This window comes from Dunckerocampus dactyliophorus, chromosome 15 (assembly GCF_027744805.1).
Source record: "Dunckerocampus dactyliophorus isolate RoL2022-P2 chromosome 15, RoL_Ddac_1.1, whole genome shotgun sequence".
Classification (NCBI taxonomy): Eukaryota; Metazoa; Chordata; class Actinopteri; order Syngnathiformes; family Syngnathidae; genus Dunckerocampus; species Dunckerocampus dactyliophorus.
Genome location: NC_072833.1, coordinates 11,851,553 through 11,869,011, shown reverse-complemented (window position 1 = coordinate 11,869,011; position 17,459 = coordinate 11,851,553). Strand labels below are relative to the sequence as shown.

The 17,459-nt window shown below is 40.1% G+C and overlaps 1 protein-coding gene across 3 annotated transcripts in view; it reads right to left on the bottom strand.

Annotated features, from left to right (window-relative positions):
* LOC129194678 (neurexin-2-like) overlaps positions 1-17,459 on the bottom strand; it is a 543,165-nt gene that overhangs the window by 464,113 nt on the left and 61,593 nt on the right. For 2 of the 3 annotated variants that reach the window (XM_054799957.1, XM_054799956.1), the window contains exon 1: positions 15,468-15,587. The exons of the other annotated variant lie outside the window; for it this stretch is intronic. The gene's annotated coding sequence lies outside the window, so the exon portion shown is untranslated. Of the gene's footprint in view, positions 1-15,467; positions 15,588-17,459 lie in introns of those variants that run through there. 3 annotated transcript variants of the gene reach the window in all.

The following is a 17,459-nucleotide window of genomic DNA, read 5'->3' as shown; positions in this document are numbered from 1 at the left end:
CTATGCAGCGATACCCAGATTGACCCTTTGTTTCACGCTTTGCAATGGAGCAATGGATGTACGTTTTTGTCAACTGGTACTCATGACCTCAATTTCTTTGGATGCACAGTTGCGCTGTTCTCCGCATGTTCTACACTGCTCACCTGGTCATTCACCTGTCGCTCCGGAGGATGTTAACTCTGATTGTGGTAGAGGACCATCTTGGGCCCACCAAGCACGTGCCAACCGACCATTTCCTTGAAGACAAAATCACAGTTTCTGACTTTTCCTTAAATTTTCACCCTTTAATTTCTTTGGAGGATTTTTTTTTTTCCACCGGAAAACTGGCTTGTGTTCAGTCATGCATGCAATTATGCAATACATTTTGGTATGGACCGAAGGATGATGTCCATACCAACATATGCAAATAAATACATTGAAACTTCAGTGGCTACAAGTAGACTCTCCTACTTGTTTTGATACACCCTGTATAGCATTTAGGGGTTTCAGCATCCATTGTTATAACAAAGATATATCCAGTACTAAATGAAGAGATTATAGTAGTAACGGTTTAAATACAATGTGACATCTCGGTACAGGTTAAAACAATGACTTTCCCAAATGTTGGACTAAAACTGACGAGTCAAGCCTAAAATGTTTACAAATACAGCATACACACAGCATACTGTTTGCAGATTTAGTGATCCCACTTCTCAAACCAAGATATTTATGGAATTTCTCCTTGTGGGACTAATAAAGGCATATCTTATCTTATTTCCAGTAAAGAGAATAGATACTATATTTCTATGTAGACTGTGGACATACTGAGACAAGCTAAGGCAGTAACTTACCCCAATGTTGGGCAAAAACTATGTTAGATACAGTAGATAGATACGATAGGTACAGTAGATAGATCCGATAGATAGATAGATAGATAGATAGATAGATAGATAGATAGATAGATAGATAGATAGATAGATAGATAGATAGATAGATAGATAGATAGATAGATAGATAGATAGATAGATAGATAGATAGATAGATAGATAGATAGATAGATAGATAGATAGATAGATAGATAGATAGATAGATAGATAGATAATTTATTCATCTCCAAGAGAAATTAGACTCCAAGAGTTATATGGGCCTAAAATGTTTATGAATAGCCAAACTCTAGCGCTGTATGGGGTGTTAGTGATCCCACTTCTATAACCAATCACATTTAAGTTTTAAATGTCAAGCTTCTCCTCTTCAAGGAGTTGCATGCATGCTTACTGAAGCCAGGCAGGGGGTCAGTATGTTATTTACAAATGCACGATGGCAGCAGTAATGTGTGTGCAGTAGCAAACTGTTGAAAAAACATCAAGGCTGATAAGATGTGGCAGGAAAAACGACAACAACACCACCAAAAACATCATAACGCTTGGCTTATACGGAGGAAAACCAAAAAGATGAAGAGATACAGTATATTGTCAAAAAAGGCTCTTTATTCTATCAGCAATGTGAATCTGTTGTGTTGATGGCCAGCAAAGGATTCTGTAACTGTATGGCGAAAAAAAGACTGGCTCCCTAAAGGAAGAGTCATGATTAGATGATCAGGCATGACGGCTCCTAACATCTGTAGCCTACAGCACCCTTTGGACATGCATGTGTCTGTACGTATGTGTGCAAGAGTGCCACTATCAGCACATTTTGCACAAAAGCCAGAGGAGAGGCTCACTTTGTGTTTTTGTTATGTGATGCCTGTCACCTTATTTGCATTTGTTTACAACAGGCGGGAGACAGATGGTATAAAGATCCAGTTTAAACATGTTTGTATTTGCTGTTTTCATGATGGGCTCTCCGCTCCACCAGGGAGTCCCATTGGTGCGGGCAGCAGTGCACCTTGTGTTGTGAGCGTGTAAGAGCGCTCTTGTGCAAGAAGTGTCGTTATCGGCATCATCGCAGCGGCTGGCTGTTAGGAGACACTTATCGCAGGGTGTGAGGGTAAGCAATTATTCCCCCTCTCCTTCCCGCAAACCCACCCTCCTGAGATGGAGGCAGCGCTCCATCATGATGGAGAGAATCAGCTCAAGGCAGGATGACGATGCAACGAAATTAAGTTGGCGTGTGCATTTTAAAGCTGTCGCAATTTTAACTCTGCTCCCGTACTCCCCCTGCTGAAGTGAAATGTAATCTATTTTCACTATTAAAAAAAAAAAGGGTACATACATTTTTGCTTACCAGTCTTAACAGAAACTACTGTTTGGTGAATTTGGGAGGAATAGTGCAAACATTTAAGCAGTTTTATGTTATACAGTATGGTAATAAAAGTAGGAGTGTCAAATTGAAAGATTAATTGCGATGAATGAATTACAGTCATATTTAATATGACATCAAAACAAATGTTCTTGCCAAATGTTTTGAGATTGTTGCTGTCACAGCCAAATGTTTGCTTGAGGGGTTCATGTGTGTTGAGTTTGGAAATGCTCTCTGCTGTTCAAACTGAGTATAGCCAGACATGCCGTATCACATGATGGGGAGGACGCTTGCATGTCCTTGTCACATGATTAAGAGAGAGTTTGGGAGTGACGCAAGGAGCGACGCAGCACATGAAACACCAACATACCTATGTATAAGCGTTTACTTTTTTCCTCACACTTTGAACCCTGCGGTTTAGACAGTGATGCGGCAAATTTATGGCTAAAAGAACTACAGTTTCAATGATGCTTCATGAGTGCAGCTTCAGGAAGTAGTGAATTGGACTACTGAAGTGGACTCTAATATTAAGTTTTATGCAGGAATCGTGTTTTGATCTGACAAATCTTAAGTAAGTTTGATCAAGGATATAATTACTACCGCTTCTGCTTGGACTTCTTGGACCGTGGCAGATGTTGAAAAAAAGCATCTCACATCTCATCATCAGAGCTAACAAGTGACGCTATTTTATGTCGTCCCTCGTTTCCTCATTTATTGTGGCTAACTTGTTCCAGAACCGACCCCGATAAGTGAATTTCTGTGAAGTAGGATTTCTTATTTATAAATCAAATATTTTCGTAGTTAGAGGATAGAAAAGCCGTTTATGACTTTCTACATACATTCTTTAATATTATTAGAGTGACTGTACCGGGATTATATCAAACATTTTCAAAAATTGGACACAAATTCAGTAGGACAGTGTCATTGTTGCATTGTTGCATTGTGCCATGAGATTCAGTGATGCATTTGGAGTAATATTTTTCTAGTGTTTGCTGTAACTTCTGCAATTGACAGGGTGCACATTTGGATTCAACCTAGCCAATCTTGCTAGCAAAGCATTCAGTTCATGCACCAAGAAAAGTAGTGTAATGGTTACTGACAAATAAGTCCATAAAAGAAAATAATTGCGTATGCTCAATTGCATGTTTTGCAAACTGCAACGGCCATGACCTCTTCACATTCTCTCCCAGCACCATCCCCAAATGACGCCCATTAGCCTGGCTGGCATGGAGGAGTGTGTCACCCAGACATCTGCAGGGGAAAGTGATGGTGCAATCCCTATGAGGAAACAAAGCTCTTAAACAGCGGGAGGAGTAGGTATCGCCATTGGAGCATTAAATAAGCTAAGTGCGCAATGTGCCGTCTGACTTTCTTGGTGGGAAATTACTGTCCTTTTTTTGCCTCAGATGACTCCACTGTCTCGTGTACGTTTGGACAGGAATCCAGCGTCTTATTTGAGACGTCAGCTTCGAACGTACTGCAGTTATGTGTGGAAAATGAATAAATACCAGTAATGCTTGACTAAAACTGTTAATCAATGTTCCTCAAAGTCAACCTCTAGCATGCTGTTTGAGGTTTCAGTGATCCCACTTCTATAACCAGAGTATATCCAGGACTAAACCAAAAGATTACAGTTCTAATGGTTAAAAATAGAATGTGACACATGAATTTGAACTGGCGTTCCATGTTATTGGACAAAAATTGAGCAGTGTAATATGGGGGTATGCCCTGCGATTGGCTGGCGACCAGTCCAGGGTGTACCTGTCGCCCGAAGTCAGCTGGGATAGGCTCCAGCATGCCCCCGCGACCCTAATGAGGAGAAGCGGCATAGAAAATGCATGGATGGATGGAATATGGGGGTAAAATGTTGACAAATAAACTCCAGCATCCTGTTACTTATCTCACCTAAGGTATATAACCAAGATTTATCCAGTACTAAATAAAGAGATAAGTTAGAATAGTTAGATAGAATTTGATATATTGAAGACATGTTAAGGGAGTAACTTTTTTTTTTTGGATGGACTACAATGTTGAAGTGCAGTCATTCTCTAGCTCACTGTTTGGGGTTTTAAGCGATCCTACGTCCATAACCAAATATTAGACAGTTGAGTTCGAAATGTCTCCCAAACTCTTGACTGCAGTTGGGAAAAGTGTGCAATACATTCCAAAATGTACATGAAACTTCTTGGATTGGGTACTGAAAGGGCAATAAGATATGAAATATTTAGTTGTGTCTTGATTATGACTGAGGAAAAAAAGAGAAAGACTACCAGCAGTCTGTAAAAGAAAAATCAATTTAACAGGCAGATAAAACCTCCCATATTCTCACATACGCTCAGTTGTAATGGATGCATAGAAGTGGTTTACAATGACTCATCAAATGCAGCACAACGTGTTAAATCATCTATATCCACTATCACTGTGAGGAAAAACGTAATCATAATACCCACTGCAACTTTCAGAGTTAGGGTTTCATGATTTAACATTTATTTCCAGGATTTATTCTAAAGCCAAGTGTATTTTTTGTCTGCTTAATATCGCCAGTGTGATGATTTAACAGCTTTATGCATTCAATGAATTTAACAGTCCATGAATAAAATATTACAAGTCCTGAGTCGTAGTTGTTGTACTAAATCAATTGTATTGTGGCTGCCCACAGATGCCAGAAGATGGAAAAGGGCATTTAACCTTTTCTTGGTTCTTGCAGGTTACACACGGTAATACATGAATACCTACTGGAGTCTACTTTCCATTTGACAAAGATTAACTAAAACGCTGACACTTCTACTAAGTAAAGATTGTTATTTTTGTATGAAATCCAACGACAGATGCAATTCAAAGGTCTTTCAGATTATTGCTATTATCAGTGAGATAAATAGATTATCAGTTGGGCGCCAGCCATTTAAAGCCGCTACTGTATTTGTAATTGGTAGGTGAACTATATTTCCACATTTTTCATTATTCAGTATGGACTATTTTGCATACGTGTGTCGTTTCTTGTCATACACCCACACCATACTGTGTGACCCCCCCCATTCTTTTGTGTCTTTGCGCTCACATTTCATCTTTTACATCTATCAGTCTCTGCACATTTAATCAACAACACAGCAATGTTAAACCAGCCCTGCAGTGAATGTGTTACTGCTGGCAATTTGTGCGCCACGTCGCAATACCATTTAATTTGTCCATTATTACCCTAACGCCATTTCCCCATCTATCCACCGGCTGTGGACTTAAAATGAGTATCCTGTCATTGGAAAATCACATTCCTATGATTGGATCCAGTAGAATGTTTACATATAGTGTAATATAATAACAAATCCTTATGTAACATGTGTGACAATTATGAGGTGAACAGGTTATTTTGGCTTTTGTGTTTGTCATTAATTTGCATTTTATTTCTATTTATATGGTCTGTGTTTTATATAGGAGTAGTTTCAATCCATCTGTTTCTGGAAAACATCATGTTAAATGTGTCATAATTCAGTTTAATACCTTCAATTAAACTGTGCAACCAGAGAAGATTAAATTAGAAAATTACTATTTTTTCCAAGGAACATCGTGTGGTAAATAAGCACGGAGCACAGCAAGCTAGGCTAAATGCAGTACTGCACAATTATTAATATTGCAAATGAAGGTGAGTGTCAAATGTAATAATGCAATGTGCCACATCTTATTTAAAAAAAAAATCAATCAATCAATCAATCAATCAAAGTTTATTTATATAGCGCTTTACAATAGCTCACAGGCTCCCAAAGTGCTTTGCAATAAAACGATACGTAAGAACACAGCATAAACACAGAACATAAACACAAAGTAAACACAAAAAAAAGCCTTTAAAAGTACAGGGAATCAACAAGAAATAAATATGCATAAAATAAAAATAGACACAAGACCGCCCTAGTCGGTGTTGAACGCCTGTCTAAAAAAATGACTTTTCAATTTCGATTTAAAAAGGCCGACTTCAGTAGTGGTGTGAATATCAGTGGGCAGTTTGTTCCACAGTCTGGGAGCAGCGACGGAGAAACAGCGATCGCCCCACTGTTTGTATTTTGCCCGTGGGACTTCTAACAGAAGCTGTCCTGAGGAACGCAGGGCCCTGCCGTGATTGCGGATAGTTAAAAGCTCCGACAGGTACGACAGAGCATGGCCGTTAATGGCATTAAAAACAAATACAAACATTTTAAAATCGATTCTAAAACAAACTGGAAGCCAGTGGAGTGACGACAGCACCGGGGCGATGTGCTCACGTCTGGGCGTGTTTGTTAAAAACCGGGCAGCAGCGTTCTGGACCAGCTGCAGACGCGAAATTGAGGTCTGGCTGAGGCCGACGTAAAGTGCGTTGCAGTAGTCCAGTCTTGTGCTGAAAAAAAAAAGGCAAACGTGATATACTGAAAATAGTTTTCTGTTGTTTATGGGTGTTTTACTTCAGCAGGAAATTGTTTTAAGCAAAATGCATTTCAGCGGCACCACTAAGAGCATTCAATAACAAATAGTATAATGATACGAATATTGGTACTTGGTTGCAGTGTCTTGATGATACACAATGTACAGTGACATGTTGGGCTTTCTATTTGGTTTTAAACATATTTTTGTTTATATTCATTGACTATGGCTGTTGTTTTTTTGCTCACCCGTGGCCAGAGAATGGTTTTCAGACGGTGTCGTCATCCTGACCTGCTGCACCTAGACCGGCCAAGCCAAGCTGTGTCTCGTGTGTGTTATTAGTGTGGCCATTACTCACTGAGGTTGATACTTTTTTTCCATTAAAACTAAGCTATTTATCATTTTCTGCTTGCAAGATGCATCACACAACATCAATTGGTGGCAAATTTCCGCAGTAAATCTAAAATGTAATCACTATCCATAGAGCCGACATCTGTTGAAGATTACAAATATGACCCACAACTAAAACAAAACACTGGGAATGTGGATTTGTGCCATATTAGATGTTTTTACAGTAAAATAATGACTAGCGTACGAACAAAAGTTCCTACCCAAGTGCTTACGTCTGACGATTCAACCAGTGACTTGCGTGGGGGAGGAGTCATAATGAAAAAAAATATACATACATATAGTACATATATTTAAAACATTTTTCTACTGAACTGTTTTCCAAATATATTTTCCAACCTTTTTTAACATCTTCTTAAGTAAAAAAAGCTCTGATTTTGAACATTTCCTGCTCAAATGCAGGGCAGAAACGTAAAATGAGCCTGCGGCGAATTTCCTCTTGGCTTCAGTACGCGAGCTGAGCCTACCGTCTGAGCGCACTTCACTGAGTGCACTGGATGACTTTCTACAGCCGTGTAGTATCTTTAACGTCATATGCGGAGGAGCTGCAGGTCCCTCCTCATCCTGAGGGGGTGGGGGGCGTGCTTAAACTGGAAGGTGCTTGTCGCTGCCATCCTTCCATAAGAAAGTATCAGACCTTTTCCTGGAGAAGGATCGGGCACTTGTGCTTAAAGGTAAGACCAGAAATGTTTTTCAGTTTAAAAAATAAAAATAATAATAATAAATGGGACACAGAAGTATTTGAAAATAAAGTTTTTAACAAAATTGAAGTATCCTCTTCTTTTTCTTGTTGTCCTCTTAATGAGCAAGATGTATTAACATAAAAAAAAACAACTCCAAAGAAGTCAGTGCCTCACTAGCCATGAACCTCACCGCACGTCACTGGACTCAACAGATGAGTTTATTTTATTTTGCAGCAAAAAGATTGTTCCTGTTATACTGACAGGAATAGTTTTGTGTATGTTTGTCCCACTTTCTAGAAAGATCCATGAAGACTTTAGGTTTAACTAACGTGGCATTGTGAGAGCGCTGGGAATGTCGTATTTCCCACACTGGGATCTTTTTTGCTGAATTGTATTTTCATTCTGCTGTCAGGTCACTGCTGGGGGAAATTTGTAAACAGAAAAATGACAATACAAGCAAAATAGTCTTTTGTTTATGTCAAATACGAAACCTTAAAAAAACCTCCCTGCTGCTGTAGAATATATTTGAAGACAAATATTCAGAAGGAACAGACGTGCTGTCTATGAATTTGTGGATATATAAAATATTAAGTGGATGTAAAAAGTTGCATATTCACCACGCTTTGAAAGAATGACGTAACATTATGAGTTGTTTTTTAATTATTATTTATTTTGTGACCTTCTTGAGCCACTTAGATCATTTATTTGGATCTTGCCTTGTTTGTTTGTGACTTGAGGTGCAGGATTAGCCTCAGTAGACTGCATTCACATTACAGCATTTTATTTTGTATTTATTTTGAAAGAATTCAGTTATTTTGGGTTATTTATTTGAAATACATATGTTTCACTTCCATCATATTCTACTATGTTTACAACAGGCTGTCGTTCTGTTTTTTTCAATACAGATATTTCCAAATTACGGATTTTAGAGCTGTATAATATATTCTAATACATACAGTGATATCGTCAAACCATGATATTTTGCCTCAGGTTGTCATACCGTCAGAATCTCATAGCGAGCCGATGCCTAGTCTCAACGCACAATGGCGATTTCTTCCAAAACAATAATGAAAAAAATGTGATTTTAGTGGAGGATGCATGAAAATATGTTTGAATTAATGAATGCTATCAAATTATTATGCAACGATCTTCGCATTTGTGCAATTCTTATGTACTATAATTCAGTATGGGATATTTCGCTTTTTCAGACACGCTTAAGTTATATTAAGGAACATCACATGGTCGCAGTTGCACAATTCAAAATGTCTGAAAGGCAGTAGGAAGAAGCGGAGCTTATTTCATCCTAACCCTCCGCCATACCCGTTGCTGAGACTTGATTCACATCGTGTCTTCTACATGTTGACGCTTACAATGTTGTTTGCTTACATTTTGTCATTCACGCTCTGTTCACTTCCTGTGTGAAAAGAATGGTAGGTGTTGAAAAAATATATAACAAGAAGCAAACAGGAGTTTTAAAAAGAAGACAGCATATAGCTTGTACAGCGTTAAGAAAAAGGAAGAAATCAAAATGTGAAAAATAAAGACAAAAATAAGACAAAAATGCAGTATTAGTGATAAAATAGGAATAAATTGTTAATAATAAATATATGAATAAATAATTTTGAATAAGTGGAGATATTGAATAAGACAAAAATCAAATACATTGAGAGTAAATTTATACAGTAAATACTCCATTTTTTAACTGAATGGCACAGTTCATAAGGAATTTAGGTACATAAATTGACCCATAAGTTATTGGTGATAATGAATAAATAAAAATGTTTCTTTCAGATTTCGTTATAATCTATGTAGATACAGTATGTTAAAGTCGATTATTGTTGACTTCAAGCTGCTTCAAGTCTTTGTGAATGTCTTGTAGTCAAGACGGTGTCATTTTATATATGGCTGATATTCCATTTTAGTGTAACATAGCTATATTTCTTGCAAAAATGTCTACAAAGTCTCATGACACCTTGTCTAAGAAACCATTTTTCTCTCAGTTTATCCTCAAATCCCACCATCATCCCAAAAGGAACACGGTCTGACCAATAACGACTGTGCACTGCAGAGCGGAGCCTCGTTTGTGTGAGCACATTTCATGTCAACCATTCTCCCGCCACCGCAATCTCTTTCTCTTTCGTGTGTCTGTGTGGAAAAACGATGATGCTCAGCAATGGCCAGGCACGTTTGTTTACCGCCGCCATCGCTTTGGACCGGGCACCTTCTGGCTGCAGCTTCATCCAGGAGGATCACAGAGGATTGAAGTGAGCGTCAGAGGCCAGCCAGGGTCTTCAAAGCTTCTGAGAAACACATGTGCAGGCGCCATTCTCAGAATCCGGGAACCTTTTCCACAGGGGGATTAGCCATGAGAGAGTTATTCAGCAATCACCCTGTGGGGGATTCTGCTGTCTTGACTTGAGTCCAAGGGTGAGCATAAGCTAATGGTATCACACCGATAAAGTGCACACAGACAAATGCTAACTAAAAAAACAGAAGGATTATGTCTTCAGCACAGTGATGATATCACTTTGGCAACAGAATAAGACATAAAAGGTGAAGTGAGGACTACAAGACATTGTATTCCTAATGTAATCCCCTTAATGCATATGATAGAAAAAAACACAGTGTCGCCCCGACTTCAGGGTTTGGGTCAAGGTTTCCATAGCGACTGGGTATAGGTTACATATTGGAGGGTGTTCAGGCCCATTTGCGTCAGAAATCTGAAATAGACAGTGCTTGATGAGCCCAAATTGGCCAAATGCAACACAAGTGACAATTTCATCTAGGGGTGTCAACTCCTCGATGATTCCATTCTGACGAATCTGATTTGACGATCAATCTAGTAGTCAAATCATATGAAAATGCCATGTGACCAGGATTGTACCATTCTGATTACAAAGGGGTGCCCACGGCTGCTGCTGAGCGTACATTTTTTGACTTCTGTTATAAATAGCCTATTTTGATACCAATTCAGCGTAATTTGTTTTAATAAAGAGTTGAAAATGACGTGTGTGTTTAACAGAAGACGATATACATACACAAGATGGTGGCGCATACACAGTGAAGTCCAGCGTCTCTTCCACATTTGCAGTTTTGTAGTTATTATCTTGCGTCTGATTTAACATCTTACATCCGACAAGAGCTTTTGGATATTGGATTTCGCAGCGCATTTTTAACACCGATCTTCAACTTGTCCCTGAGACGTCCAGAGTAGTCCACACACGCCACTCAGCCGGGCGGAAGTGCTCGCAAGCGGCGTCGACAACGTCAACAAAGGCGAGCAAGATGAGGCGGAATACAAGCTAAGCTGAAGCTAACACAGCACAAACTCACATTACTGAGCATTTTCCTCGCTAATGTGCGGTCTTTAATGAATAAAATGGACGAGTTATGACTCCACGTTGCCCACAGTAAGCGACTTTTGGACTTCAACCGCATAATTTTTGAGACATGGTTTAACAGCGGCGTACCGGACAATAATATTGAGCTAGCCGACTTCGGGCTGATAAAACACCGGCTGAAACAGCTAAGACAGACAGAATATTGTGCATCTATGTGAACACATACTGTATGTGATTTAGCCTTTTTCTTTGAGGTGGAAAACGTTGCAAATGAGATGTTTATTTGTAGAGATCTCCATTAGTGATGCTTTTAAAACCCAAAAAATTCAACTGTTAGTCGGTTATGTTTGACCATGAAAATCCTTCGTTAAAGACAGTCCTAATTATATCATTAAGAGAAGCAATTGTACCATTCATCTCTTTTTTTAAGTGACTCGGTGCATTTGGTACCTGGACCTTCAGTGGAGAATTAAATGACTTAATCCACCTCTTAATACCACCACGATCACACCACAATTACACAAATCATCTATAATATACAAAAATGCAATGTAACATGTCATTACAGAGAGAGGTATTTTGCCTATTGGGGATGAATCCTCTTAAGTTCTACCCGGACGTTGTAAGGATGACAAAGAGGTGGTCGATCAACAGCCTCTTTATTGAAACAAAACTGGTTACTGGCAACCACGCCAAGATAACATCAGAAAAATCCATCTGTTCTCTCAAAATTTCTCCTTCTCCGTCAGCCATTGTGGGTGTAATGGCTTGTCAAACAGTTTTGCTCTGATCAACCAATCACAGGATGGAAAAATGCTGACCTGTAGGCCTGTGAGGAGAATCTGAAATCTGATCGGTTAAAGAAACAGCCCCATAAAAGCCAAAATCTTGACAAAAATGGCAGATGGCTATGTAGAAATGTTGCAGGGGTGATAATGACTGGGTTTTTCAACAGGACAATGCTGCATTTCACAGGGTCTGCATGACAAAGGACTTCTTCCAGAGGAATAACATCACTCTTTTGGACCATCCTGCGTTTTCCCCTGATCTAAATCCAATTGAGAACATTTGGGGATGTATGGCAAGGGAAGTTTACAAGAATGGACATCAGTTCAGACAGTGAACATTCCCACGAGTCCCCGGGAAACACTGGCATCAAGCATGCCCAAACCAACTTTTGGGGTGATTAACAAGAATGGTGCAGCTTTTCATTACTGAGTCCTTTTTTGAAAATTGTGTTTAAATTTTAGGGTGGGTTTAGCTTTTTCTGAGCTATGGTCTTGAACTCTTGAATTCTCTGCTGATAAACAGCCTATTTCAGCTTAATGGTTGTTTGCAATAAATTGCTGACACCATTTTTTTTTGTCTTTTTGCATTTCAAACTATACTTAGAACCTCCTTAGGACCCAACAGTGCAAAATGTAAATTCGTATATGTCTTCAATTTGTCTTAAAATTTTGATCAGGAGTCTATGAGGCTACTTCATGCATGAGGAGCCACTCGCAGCCTTGATGACGGTCTTCACCCAGCGAGCTCATAGATTCAGCCAAGGCAAAGCCGCCTGTTGCAGCCAATGTTTAGCCGGAGTGTTAATGGTAGTCTGCAATGAGCCTTGGGAAATTAGCTGCGCATTGAAGCGTGTTGAAGAAGTGCAGTGGACCTCGCTTCCCAGAAAAAGAAGAGCAGTCACAGAAAGGTCAGAGGGATCAATGTCCTGCAAGGACCACCATGAGTGGCTGCTGGGTAAGAACGATGGATACTGCATATTGCCACAAACGGATTCTGTTGTTGGACAATAACAATTAGGCCTGTATGGTTGGCCTCGTGAGACCTGACCGTATACTTCAACATGGCAACACACGCATGGAGTTAAACATCCAAACGCCAACATTTTAAGGCCGCCTCACCAACTACACTTGAAATAATAGGAAGAATAAATGCTGCAGAGTCTACAGGGACTCATTCCATAAAGAGAAACCCCCTCAAAGGACTCTCGCTACAGCAACAACAACATCTACGACATTCATAGACTGACTAAAAACTGGAAATGCTTAATGCCCAACTGTCTCTGGTGGAAATTCTCCACATGCTGCGCGAACCTCTGGAATACAGCCAGCAGCAAATGATGTCGCTGAAAACGAAACCCGGAAAAGATCAGTCAATAGTGACGTGCAGTGACATTCATGGCTGGTGAGGCACTGACTCTTTTGGAGTTTCTATTTGTGTCAATACAGGTCGCTTGTTAAGAGCATAACAATAAAAGGAAGAACATAATTCACTTTGGTTAAAAATAAATGATTTCAAATTGTTTTCAAAAAGCGTAAATTCTGGACTATAAGCCGCTACTTTTTTCCAGTTTGAACCTGAGGCATTAAACAAGGATGCGGCTAATTTATGGTTAAAAGAACTACAGTTCCCATGATGCTTAAAGTGCAGATTTCGCAAATTTATATGCATGCCGATATAATCTGATGCTGTTTTTATGGTGATATCGGATATCTAATATCTTTATGGGATCAGGACATCCCTAGTGTCTTTATTACAAACGGTGCCTTAGCATGCGTCCCACCCGGAAGTCATTGTCCCCTAGCTAAATGGCCCCTCTTGACTCTGCAGTTCTTTGCTAGCTGACACAGTTACACCTAAAGTGTCTTTTTTAAAATTGGGTACGGCTGCAAAATAACCCAAAGAAAGGGGGGCCAAAGAAAGTTGCAAGTGCCGGCACTTTGATAAAGAAGGTGAGAAAAACCTTGTAGCAACGTACGATGGTGTCGTCCGTGTGGCTCTCTCCTCCCCTCTCTCTCCGGTCCTCACCCATCCTCGCCAACAAGAGTTTTCAATAACGATAAACGTGACCTTAAATGTTCATTTATCCCTTTCATTCGTCATTTGTATGCATGTTGCATTTTTTCTGCAATGGCACCACTACATTTTTTGAGGTGGTACTTTTAGTTGTTTTGCTCTATCCTACAGGCTTTTTCTTGCAGCTGACATGCCGTCCACAACAACAAATGACATCAAATGCATCCTTGAAAAAGAGCCCTCCTCAAAGACATGACCCTGGTCGAATCTAGAGCAGTCACTCAAGCGAGAAACTCCTCCAAGGGTGCCCCTTGCTCGGTCAGCAAGCAGCAGAGGGCATGGGGGAGCACAGGCACATCAGTGGGGCTGCAGTTCCCACAGGCCAGTGGGATTTACAGACATGAAGAGATATGCATCTTATGTTTAAAAGGAAGACTTGAGTTACACAGCTTGTGATCAAACTTCCAACATCACATTTAATGATTAGATCACATTTGACATACAAACCATTACTTTTAATTTAATTAAAGTCACCCTCATGCAGGTGTATATTCTAAAAGATACCCAGAGACTGGGAATCAAACTTCAGTGCTTAGCCGAGTGCATCAGCATCCCTCATGTTTGTACATCAGAGGTGACACTGCGCTAAGGCCGAGTGAATCTGCTTCCTTTTCACAGCCTTTTTACCTGTGTCACAGCGAGCGCTCGTTTTCACGTCACTGCACAGTGATGAGCACATCCATGCTGGGCTTTAGTGAACCTGCGATTTCTTTGTTCTGACACGACCCGTCCCATCGCATTACATCTTTGAGACGAAGATCGTTACTCCTGAATCGTCCTCGTCCTTACACACACATGCACACACATGTCACCTCTGACTCAACCTCTTGTTTCTTACACACACACACCACTACCACACTCAGCTGTCAATCATGGCTCCTGTGGGTGATTTGACAGACCGAAAAATACAAGGGCATACCATTTTTGGGGCATGCCTATCAGTGAGGAGGGAGCACATGCATGTTTGTGGCATTGTTGAATTATTTACACTTTTGTGCCATATATTTAGTCACAGTTTTGTGCTACACATTTACATTATGATTAAGGTATGATTAAGGTACATTAAGGTATTCCCTATAAAGAGCGCTAAAAGGAAAATGCTAATAGGAAACAATGTGAAATGCATACTATGTCCATGGAAATTGAGAATACAAGCACTATATACACCCATAGCGCAATCATGCTATATGCATTGGATTTCTTCAGCATTGGTCTCCACAGATTGTAAGCTTCAATCAAAATGCCTCGGAGAACAAGAAACAAAAGAAAAAATAAAAGGAATCCTGCAGTGAGTAGGTGCATGTGCATGATCGACAGGCGTGCACCCTGTGTGTCTATTCTAAATGTCAACACCTCTTGTCTCGTGACACACTTGGCATGTCACCTGCTCTCCTTCGCCACGCTTCCTCATTAGGCACCCTTGCAGGGTTTCCATTGTCGCTAAGTTCTTGACATGTAGAGCTGAAATTGCAGCAATTTCTTCCAATAGCAGATGTCTCACTCCTCCCTGTTATATTGGCAGCTAAGGAATAAGATATGCTCTTATTACTGGGGGAGGTTTGTCACGCACCTGATTTGTCACCCTGCTTCTGACTGGGAAACAGAAGGGAGAGGCGGCGAGTTGCTTTGAAGGATTTGATGGCTCATGAACCCCCACAAAGAGAATTTTAATCAGAACTCCTCCTGAATGTTGACAATGGGAGAATCTGGAAAGGAGGGAGGAAGAGGAACTTTGGGATGGCTTGGATATGCAAACAGGGCTAAGTATTTGAGGATACTGGCGATGGGCAAAAGGCCCAAAGGTGCATTCATGCAGACTAGGCATTTTCTAAGGTAGTCCACTGATATTTTTAGGGTAGGCCCAGTTTATATAGCCTAGAGTTTAGTCTATATTCTGGGCCAGTCAAGTTAGTATGATTTGGTTAAGCTCTATACTGACTTTCTCCAGTTATCCCAGGATTGGGGTATATCGGAGATCAATTGAGTTTATACCCAGGTCTGTGGGTTTTTCGGAGCTATTCCAGTTCATATCCCAGAGTTTGAATTAGGTGCTCTATTATCTGGTCTCGCACAATTTTGCTATATTGCCAGGTAGTCCAGTTTCCAAGGGATTAAGGAAATTACACCATCTTTACTACGATGATTAGGGTGCTTTCAGAACTATTCCAGTGTTTATCACAGGTTTAGGGTTTGGGGTACCATCATTTTGTGCCTTGAACAATCTATGCCCTTCATTCTGGGTATTTTGTTAGCATTTTATGAAGTAGTCCAGAGTAATCCAGTAATGTGACAGAATCAAGGCTCAGTCTATCCCTTGTATTTTTGCTCACATGCCTTCATGCCTTCACATGCCTTGTGAGCTTTACTCATCTAATAGAAGAAGCTAGTCTCTTGTATCCCGTTGAGTCAGCCCCTCAGACCGCCTCCTCTGTACATCTCACGGACACATACAGTATCTGATGATTCAATCGGTGTCTTTGCCGCACATATTCAAAGATACCTTGTTGTGGAGAAGGATTTGATTTTTCTTCTTTCTTTTTTGACTTGCGATCAAACACAGTCACTCGTCATTCACTTGATTGAGCGCCATCAAGTATTTGTGTTTAACACTCCAAAGCTGCCTCTAAATTGGCAAATGAAATTCACGGCACGCATGAAAGTGAGCATTAATTTGAAAGAGTTGGGCGTTAAAAGCAGTGACCTTCGCAGATAAAACAATGATTTCATCAAGTGGAGGGTTAAATTACAACGTATGATATCATTGAAAGGCACTATTGCTATTTAAATCGCAAGCTCAAATGAGGCATGAGGATTTATAATATGTATAATATTCCCATGCTTGGGACCTTCTGCACCGAAAATCTGTGCTGCAATGTGAATCTCCCACAAAAAGATATGCACTGCAATTTGAAGAAAAACACTTTTAAATAGTCACCTATGAAGATAATCCAGTGTCAAATTTTGCTAATTTCTCCTGAGGACATGTCGTTCTATGGCAGGTTTTTTTTTTTTTTTTTCTGTGTCATTGGAACGGTACAGGAAAGAATTCTGTCTCATTACGGCCCACCATGCAGATCAATTTTCTGCTCGACCTCATCGTGTTTAAAGAGGTGAGACGCTCCTCTCAGTCCATTAGGCTCATTAGGAAATGAGTGAGAATGCAACGTGAGAAGAGAGTAACCTGAGAGAGTTGATGGTGCGATAGCTCACCCTCATTTTCTCTCATGTGAGATATAAACCTGACGCGTGACTTCAAACATGGACATGGTTCTTTTCATCTTGCACGGCAGAGACCAGACCAGAATCCTTTTTATTTGCTACATTCACACAGCATATTCCAGCTTTAAATTCAGCATGGGGACTCCGCCACATTGTTAGTTACGCTTGCGGCATACGCCTGAATTCCATTTATAAGCAATCAAAAGGGGCTTTAACACGCAGCGTTTTTTTCATCAGTCTTTCAAAAGTGACATGCAACTTCTAACAGCTCTTTGCTCGTCAGTGCCATGGTTAAATAAGTTAGTTAGCCACATGATGACGATGAAATCATGCTGTGTGTTCC